We start from the raw sequence: 9320 nt of genomic DNA on the forward strand, positions 1-9320 counted from the left end.
GGCGCTGCGGGGGAAAGCGCCAGGTGGGTTTTGGGGTGGGGGCAAGGAGGGGTGCAACACGGACCCCGGGCGACCGGCGCTTCTGCAGCCGGCCCCGCTGGGAAAGTGCTGCCGCTTGCCTGCCCGCCGGCTTCGGCAGAGGGGTCTGAATCCGCCTGCGTGCAAGAATAAATGAGGGAATGCCTCGAGACGGTCGGTGAATGACAGAGAGGGCTGCGCCGCTGCCCCGCTACAGCCCGGGGTGCCCTCGGTGCTCGGAGGCGGGGGGACCCGCGGACGAGTCGGCCGCGGTGACCACAGGAATCCCGGCGGCCTGAGTCGGCGGGAAGTGGTCTGTAAGGCCTAGGGAGCATTTCCCCGTGCTCCCGAGGAGGTTGTGCGTACGCGAAAAGGTGTTTGCGGAGGCGAGCGGGGGGCGAGGGCGACGAGGTGCGGGGAGCCCGTCGCCCTGGCAAAGCCCGGCCGCCTCCGCCCAGGTCGTCGGCCAGCGAGTACGACGCAGAGGTGGAATGAAGCTTCCCGAAGGCTCCCATGGCAAGCAAGGGATGCACGCCCTCCCGCTACCCACCATCCCAAAACTATGTTTGTGGGCTTCTTACTTTGTATTTAGTGTGTTTATTAAGGCTTTATGTTCGCGAGAGGCTGCATTTGCGAGGAATGCTGTGCTGCCGAGTGCCTGCACTGGCGCTGCCGTCGCTGGGAAGCGCCGGTTCAGGCTTCAGCCCGCGGTCCGGCGGAGCTCCTGCTCCCGCTCGGGTGGTGCTGCGGCGGGACCCCCCTTGTCCCTGCACCCTCGGTGCCCGCCGAGTCTCTCCAGGCATGTGCCGCATGTGCCCGTCCGCTTATTTTAAATACACCGGTCCCCCTGGATGTTGCAACAGCGAAGTAAACAGAGATACAAAGAAAATGCGCCTAACTTGAGGAAAAACGTCAGTGTTGCACTGTCAAGGAGAGCTGATCACTATTCTTCAAGAACCAGTAAAAAGCAACTAAGAAACATTAAACATACAGAGGAATTAGAGGCTCTAATATTTGAGTGGCCTCTGTATAATAATATGAAAATGTTACTGCACAGCAATAATAGGTATCCAATTTATCGATGTGCACAGGCAGGAAAAAATAGTCTTTCTGTTACGTCTTTATGCAATTTCGGAGCATTAGTACTGAAATTAGGGTAAGTGGGAAATAATGTGTATAATTACAAGAAAAAAGACCGACAAAGATTGAAAAGGACAGGCGGTTAGCAGCACACAAAACCTCACGAAGACAGTAGGCTTGTTAGGTGCAGGGACTGTTTATCTGGATGGCTGCTCACTCGATGTTTTAAGAGCAAACACTATTTTTATAATAAAGCATTTATTGCTTCTCGTCATAACAATAATCACTCTACGAGCAGAATTCTTCCCCTTTCTCTCGCACGTAATGATTATGTTCTGTTGCCGAGAATGTAATGATTGGAGCTGCAAAACTCGGATTTTCATATTTTCTAGATGCTCCCCTTATCACTAAGGATAATTACGGATAGGAGAATAATGGCCAGGGTAACTTCGTAAGAGATAGTCTGTGCGCATTTCTTCCTCTCTGTGCAAAGACTACTTTGCACTTATTTTATTCATTTGACTTTGTTCAGCCACTGGCCCCTGGCCAAGGAGAGCATGTACACAATAACAGAAAATCCTGTGATCTTCTGATCGTAATGATCAGGCACTTGATTCAGTGCAGTGGTTTTGCTAATGCCAGGAGTAACTGCTATGAGAACTTTCCAAATCTGCAGCCATGAAGTTCAAAACTCTTGTTATAATTTCTATGCCTCAGACTCTACCTATGCATTCATACAAATGCTTATAGCATTGTGTTCTCAAGGGCGCTACCTTTAAAACTCTGGTTTAATGGAATTCACTCTATAGGAAGCATCACTTGACAGAAGTGTATTTCTCCTTTCCCTTCCCTTCTACTTTGTTATGTTTCTTCATAACACTGTTTGCGTTTATGTTGGACGGTTTGTAGCTAAACACACAGAGACAGGTTTTTAAAATGGACACAGTAGTAATATCAGCTGGAACTCCTCGGAGGACGCGAGAGGGAGGGGGCGGGGGTGAGGAGGAAGAACATTTAAACGCACTTTAAAGTACTCCATTACTGAAACAGTAGCTGCAGAAGTGCAGCTGGGAAGGGGCAGCAGGGCTCTTTAAATGATATTTGAATCGGACTCGCATTTTAAGTGGTGTTTATGAAGTACATATGGAACTTTCCAAAACTGTTCAGCAAGTGCCAACAAAATGTATCTATCGAGGAGATAAGAAGACAAGGGAATATTTTATTCAGTTCTTACTTGTTTTGATAGCTGGGCACATCGTTATGGTCATCATAAGTGTAGCACCTACAGTAGATTTATCAGTTTAATATTTCCCTGCAATACTAAAAACGTTTCTTTACTTAGGCAAATGCTCCTGTCTAGTTTATTCAAGGTGATTTGCCAAGCTAAGGGAGCCACTTCCTGTAACAGGTACTTTGACAAAGATAACCGACAGTCTTATATATCAAAGAGTAGTCAAACCGCAATGAGATTCAAGGCAGGGAGTGTTGGAACATTTTGTTCCAGAGAACGAACTAAAAATAACAGCCCCTCCCCATGTTGGAAGGGGGTTGATTTTCCCATTTGGAAGGGCAAAGAGAAATCAAATTATTAATGTAATCAAATAGAAAAGTCCACCCGGAGAGGCGAAGGTGAAAGGGGTTTATTCTGAAGTGTCAATGATTTAAATAAGCTAGAGTCCAGAGCCCGGCTCTGAACAAGATTTGATGGATTGTTGGAAGCTTTAACAATTTTATACCTTCCTCATGACACATCAGAACGTGGCATTTGAACAAGGTCATAATAATGCCAAACTGCATAGCCAAGTTCTGCCACTCGAAGCCAAACCTCAAAGACTCATTTTCAGCCCAAAACCGAGTTCCTTCTACAGCCTCACGTTTTACTTACCCGCAAAACAGACTTTCTAAAGATATCAAAAACTGCTTTGACATCTATTTCGGAGATTAGAGGCTAAATTGTGGTGCACGTCAGTAAGGAAATACTTAACAACATGATAATTACACCATCCACGTTACTGAAATATTTGGTTAGAGACTTTCAGCATCCACCCTGCGGGAAAAGAAAGTTTCTTTACTTGTAGACACTAAGGGAAAATAAAAGCAAAACAGCAACATCAAAAACCCCAAGCACCCACGTTTTTAATCCCCTGATCACTTTTTCTGCAGGCAGGGAAAGCTTTCCTCTTTTCCAATAAACTATTTCCAAATAGCTATTACTTCCCTATTCTCGTGAGCGGCGTGGGGTTTGTTTTTGGATTTGAATGTTTAAAGCACAATAGAGACATCATATTAAAATAGCCGGCGGCAGCCCAGCCGAGCGGCGTCGTTTCCCAGCAGTTCCGCACAGCCTCCGTGGCCGCGGAGAGCCGCGCTGCCCGGGGCGCGCTGCCGGGATGCCCCGCGGCTCTCGCCGTAGCCCTCGAGCATCCCAGCTCAGCGCCGCCGCCCCCGGCACCTCCGGCACTGGCCAGCCTTTGGGCTGCCGCCCGCCGCACCAAGGCGGGTTCTCCCTCCGGCTTCCCAGTAGCCACGGCGCGGGTGGGCGGCAGCCCGCCTTCTCCTCGTACCCACTTTGTTTTCACCTGGTACTACAGTACAAACTCTGTGTCTTCCCCTCCTCGCTTCAGACGCAAACACAAGCTCTCCTTGATTCGGCAACGCCGAGTACCCCCCCACCGAGATGGGGCGGCAGTCCCGGCCTCCCCCTTTCCCGGGGGCAAGAGGCTTTCCTCTTCCCAGCCAGGGAGCCGGGGCCGGACCTTCCCCCGTTACCTCTCTCTCGCCCACCAGGAGCAGGGGGGTAGTCCCGCACCTCTGGCCGCCGGCCCCTGCCTCCCTCAGGGTCCCGTCTGCGGGACTTCCAGCTCTTTTCCTCTTCTGTCCTCCTGTTTGTCTGCCCGCCTGCCTGCCTCCTTTTTTATTTTCCCTGCCGGTGACTTAAGCCCAAGCCAAAGGAGGCACAAGGAAAAATAGCCGTGGGCTCCAGGTCTATAAATACAGCTTGAAGCGAGCATCCAAAAGTTTGCAAAGAAAGGAAGAAAGACAGCCTACGGAGACAAAAGCCAAGCATCGCTCCGCTGCTGCCGATGCTCTGGCTCTGCTCGGGCTTCGCGGCGGATCGAGCCCGTTTGTTTGTTTGGGTGGGCTGTTTTGGGGGGGCAGGGTGGTCGGTGGTTGTTGAAGGTTCGGCACGTTCATCATTTCAGATTTAAATACGCGAATTTTAGAGGCAAATACCAGTCGATCGATCAGCCAACTTTGCAGCTGCTATTGTGAGAGTAAACTTTCTTAACGCGGCTGAAGCCACTAGTGGAGGGTGGGTTTTTTCTTTTGTTTATTTTGGTTTGGGGTTTTTTTGCAGCTGGTGAAACCTAAGAGTCTGACCATTTCCTTGTTCTCTCCATGTGTTGTGCGTCCATCGGCGAGTAAGGGGAAAAGAGGCAGTCGGCTCTTAAAAAGAGGGGTAGCGGCGCCCCTACCTGCTCTGTGTCGCTGTCTTAGAACCTGTCTTTGGAATACGCGTAAGCAGGGCTGCCGTCCGCCGTAGAAGTAACACTGGCATGTCAGAGAGGAAATGGCCAACATATGCCTGCCTTATCCTAAGTGTTTATTCATGTTAACTGCTGTCTTCTTCATCCTACGTAAGCTCTTTCTCAGTACGGAGCAGTAGCCGGTCAAAAGAACAACAACGACAAAAAGAGTCAAGGAAATGTGCATACATCGGGTGAAACACGGAGAAACCGACCCATTTTTGGAGTTAATCGATTTGGGAGATTAAGGTCGTGAGGACCAAGCAGGTCTGGAGTTAGGGAATGAAGCTAGCAAGCGGAGAAAGTGACTTTCGGTGCGCAGGCAGCCTTTGAAAGCGCAAGGAGGGACATGCCAAGCTGCCCTGCAGCGAGAATGCGAAGTGGAAGCAGAAAGAGGCCGCAAAAGAGTGAGGAAAGATGCTGCCCGGAGCGGCCGCCTGCCTCCCGCCCGCCTCCCCCGGGACGGGCGGCCCCAGTCCCAGCGGCTGCCGGAGGGGAGGGAGCGAGGGCGGAGGGGGCTTCTCCCCACGGAAGAGCGAAATAATCGGCGGCTGATGTGAGACAGAAATACAGGGTGCTGCGAAAATAAGGGCTGAAAGGCAGAAGGAAACAATCCAAAGAAGTAAATTGACGCTTCAGCCTTCAGCACTGCAGCTTTGCGGGAGTTTGTGCTTGCTCTGCACGACAAGCGCTAGGCAAAAAAGATATTCCCACACGGAAGAACTCTGCAGGCTTCAGAGGAGCTGTTTTAAGGATCCTCCTACATCTCTCACAGTGGCAGGAGGCAGCTTTACTGCTATAAAAGGGGAAACTGGAGGTTTCTGCTCGTCACCCTGCCCCCATGACACTGTTCACCGAAGGGGAAGAGTTGATCAGGCTTACCAGGATTCGAGGTTCTTGTTTAATTAGCGGTCGTGAGAGTTGTTCACAGGCATTACTTTTGGTTTGGGGAAAGGATGAGGAGATAGAAACTGAGTATCTGCTTTATCTTGGAAAATTCACCAGTGGCCAACGTCTAATAAAATAGCAATACTGCACAGCTTTTGTGGCAGCAGGGCTGTGGAGCCATCCCAATACCTACTCACTGGGCTAGCTCTCACCACATTTGGCACTTCACATGCGTAACACTTGGAGCAGAGGCTTCCCCACCATGCACATGTGCTGTCACTAGGCCACCACAGCTTTACTGATGACAGATTTCTAGTAACTGAATAGTTACTTCCAGTGGACGGATTGCACTGCCAGCCTTCTCAGCCCATCAGTCTGCCCTGGGGGTGAGCAGGGAGATGGGGGTTGCCAGGGAGCTGCACACAGATGGGGGGGGGGTGTAAAACAGCCCACAGGCATAAGCACAGGGACAGAGAGGTGCAGTCCGTCCTGCACCCACAGTAGGTGTCCCCGCTCACTGGGGTGAGCCTGCCAGCCTTCCAGGAGCAGCTTGCAGCCAGGGCTAGGTCTATTTAAAGCCACTGCTCTTGCTGCAGATTCCAGGCAGTGTATGCCAATCCCCTTGGCTTGGCAACATTATTTTTGGCTGCGGCTCCCTCCCACATTGTAGGAAATACAATAAAATTAAAACAAACATTAAAAAAAAAAAAAGGAAAGAAGAAAAAGATGCTGAGTGAGTGCTCCTGGCTGGGGAAGGAGAGGAGCCCATGGGTGTCACATGTTTTCCCTGCCACACTGTTCTGTAGTTACCTCCCCTCCAACTGTGGCACCTCTACTGGCCAGTTGTGAGGTGGCTGGTGTGGGGTGAGAGAAGGCGGCATAGCAGTGTAGCCCCACACCAGCTGCTGTGGGTCCTTTCCCACTGCATTTGCTCTGACTTCCCTGGGCTAAAAGAGTGTGGCCACTGCTGTGGTCCAAGCCCTAGGGGCAGCAGCCTACCCCAGGTCCTAGGGCAGCTGCCGGGGATGGCCTTGGGATCACCCTGATCTGGACAACTGTTTAGGTAGGACAGACCTCTCTGTGTGGGCACCGCTGGATTAGGGATGGTGTTGGGTCCTGTTGGTGTGATCTGGATTTAGTCTTCAGCTTGCCTTCAGGAGAGGTGTTAGAACAAACTATAGCTTTCCTGGAGCAGGAGGAGCCTGGTTTCTGATGTTTGCCATTCTGCTATCACAGCTTGGCCTTAAAAAGAGTAGTAATGAAAAAAGGCATTTAAACAAATCCTGTTCCTGAATTGTGGCCATGGGAGTTGTAGGCACAATGGGTACCGGAAACCAAGAAGCCCATACTTTCTCAGAAAACTTTATCTGTCAAAATTTCATAGAAAACATGAGGGGATGTGGTTCAGGGAGGGAAAGTAAATCCATTAGGGAAAAGAGAAACCTCTCTCACTGTTGCAGAAGAAAACACTGTGTAACGCTGTAATGGAAAAGCACTGATTGCTTTTTCCTCTAATTTACCAACCTATGCTTCTACCTCCATACAGAGAGCATGAATATATGCATTTATTGAAAATACATTATTTACTGAAAAATTAGTAGTATTTCTACTCAGAGGCTGTAAGTTAATTTTGCCACCTTCTTTGGAGAGGCTCTTGTATTACTTTCCTTCACACACTGTGAAGTCTGATAGAGCTTTCTCCATTTACACACCTTTCTGCTGGTTTGGCTCCTCCTACTTCCAACTTATTTTCCTCTCTTTGGCTCAGTAAGAAGCAGAAGGAAGACAGGGAGGGGTTATAATAGAAATGGTAAAGGTGGGGGCTAAGATGGTAAAAAAGAGGTGGAACTTGCTTTGAGTTTGCCTTAGCAATCAGTACCACTCTTGTGACAAAGCTTGCCTTTGCTCATCCTAGTCAAATTGAGCTGCTCTTGGCCTAGACTGACCTGATGCTGGCAGTCACATCTTCCTCTCACTTTCCCTACTTCCTCTACTCAAGAGCTGAGTGCTGTCCTGCTCTGTCACTTGCTTGTGTTAATGCATATTGTACTGCAACGTATATTACTTCATTAATCAGTTCAGCCAGTTAACAGAAAGATTAAGTCTTACCTTATTAATTTGAGTACATGCATCTCTATATTTAGAGTATTCAAAGAACTACAGGCTATGATTAAGATACAGAGAAACTCCATTATAGCCCTGTTTTCCATATGTTCAAAGTGTTCTGAAAATGTCACCTTTGGAACTCAAATTTCATGTGTCTAGTAAAAACTACTAACATGCCAGGAAGTCTTCCTCTGAACACAAACGCTGGTTTTTCAGAAAAGTTAGTATCTATTTAAAGTAAGAAGAAGGACTTTAACTTAAATACTTCCAAACAAATTTTTTTCACTCTAAACTTACATGTCCTTGAGAGACAGTATTGCTTGTCCAGCTACTGGTACAGGCAGAATATGGATTTCCTTTTAAAATTGGCTCTGAGAGGGTCACTACAGAGAGTGGCTGCCGATGAAGTTCAAAATCATCATGGCATGTTTTGGTAGCTTCTCAGTGCTGTACTGCTGTTCCCTGGGCCCATAGTGTTCCGCTCTTCTTCCTTATTGTGGCTTACCTCTATGCAACACAAATTACCTGTGGTCACTTGTGGCTTATGCACATGTAATTCTCCTGTCATGCGACTCATTCTATTTTTACATGCAAGTCTCATCTTAGACGTGTTGCAGAGGTTAACCAGACCTTGACAACACCAGGCTTACCAAAGGGTTTGGTTACTCCCTGATGTGATCATGGTTTACAGTTTCATTTTAGTAGCTGCATGGAAAATCAACAATATTAGTGAGGCGTGTTCAGAGATGGAGATGAGAAAGCCCTCTATGGCTTCAGGGAGTGCCATTATAAATCCAGCGCAGCAAAATACAGCAACAGTACACTTTGACATGCACAGCTGTGGTGAGCTTGAACGGCCCATTACTGCCTGAAATATCTGCTTTTGAATTAAAGAATTTATTATCTTTTTTAAAAGAAATCTATGAGTCACTATGGCACCTTCTTTCTCCAGACAGTGCTTCCTGTAACATCCACACCCGTAGAGCACTATAGAGTTATACTCCTAAGACTCTGTCTTCAAGTCCAGACTGTAGACTATCAATGTTTGTTTGCATGTAGTAAAAATCTCCACCCAAAGCTGTAGAATTTGGCTTCCTTGAGGTTGTCCATTCACAACCTCACATCCCAGGAGAGAAGGAGAGAATAAATTTGACAGTCTGTGCTAATCTTCACCTTAGTCTTCAATGGCTGCTTAAATACTCCCCCTCCCCAATCCAGGATGCCAGTATTTGCCTTTAGCATTTAAGGTTTAAAATATCAACATTCAGTAGGCTTCTAGGCCAGAACAAACTTCCTGTAGCTCACCAGCCCTCTCTCTGCCATGGTATGCTCTTCACTCAGCAACTCATGAGATGGCAGGTGGAAATTTTTACACATGAGAAAGTTACTTGTCTTCTTAGCAGTAATCTCTCCTTACAAACATCCTGGAATGACCCCTCAGTCCATGTTCCCTCACTTCTTTTTCCAGTCAGTTAAGAAACTAACCTGAAATTGCTCCCCAAAATGCACCCATGAATGGGGAATCTGGTTTCTAGCAGATGACATATGAGCCAAAATGCAGGGCTAAAGGAAGAGGTCTGTGGTCTTGCCAAGTCATAGAATATAAGGAGATACTCCTTTTTTTTTCTTTGACTAGAGGACAAGTTATATGCTCATCATTTTTCCTGAAGAAAGTTACCTCCTCTTAGAGTGGTTAATAAG

At 48.0% G+C, this 9320-nt stretch overlaps 1 long non-coding RNA gene across 1 annotated transcript; it reads right to left on the minus strand.

Moving 5' to 3' along the window:
* Window positions 1–822: 822 nt before the first annotated feature.
* Window positions 823–3009, minus strand: LOC108639252. Its single transcript, XR_001920347.1, has 3 exons — window positions 2984–3009; window positions 2333–2380; window positions 823–865 (listed from the first exon to the last, which is right to left on the minus strand). It is a non-coding gene; the product is annotated as an uncharacterized LOC108639252 (long non-coding RNA).
* Between the last annotated feature and the right edge of the window lie 6311 nt (window positions 3010–9320).

Source organism: Manacus vitellinus, unplaced genomic scaffold, assembly GCF_001715985.3.
Source record: "Manacus vitellinus isolate BGI_N305 unplaced genomic scaffold, ASM171598v3 scaffold_18_pilon, whole genome shotgun sequence".
Taxonomy (NCBI): Eukaryota; Metazoa; Chordata; class Aves; order Passeriformes; family Pipridae; genus Manacus; species Manacus vitellinus.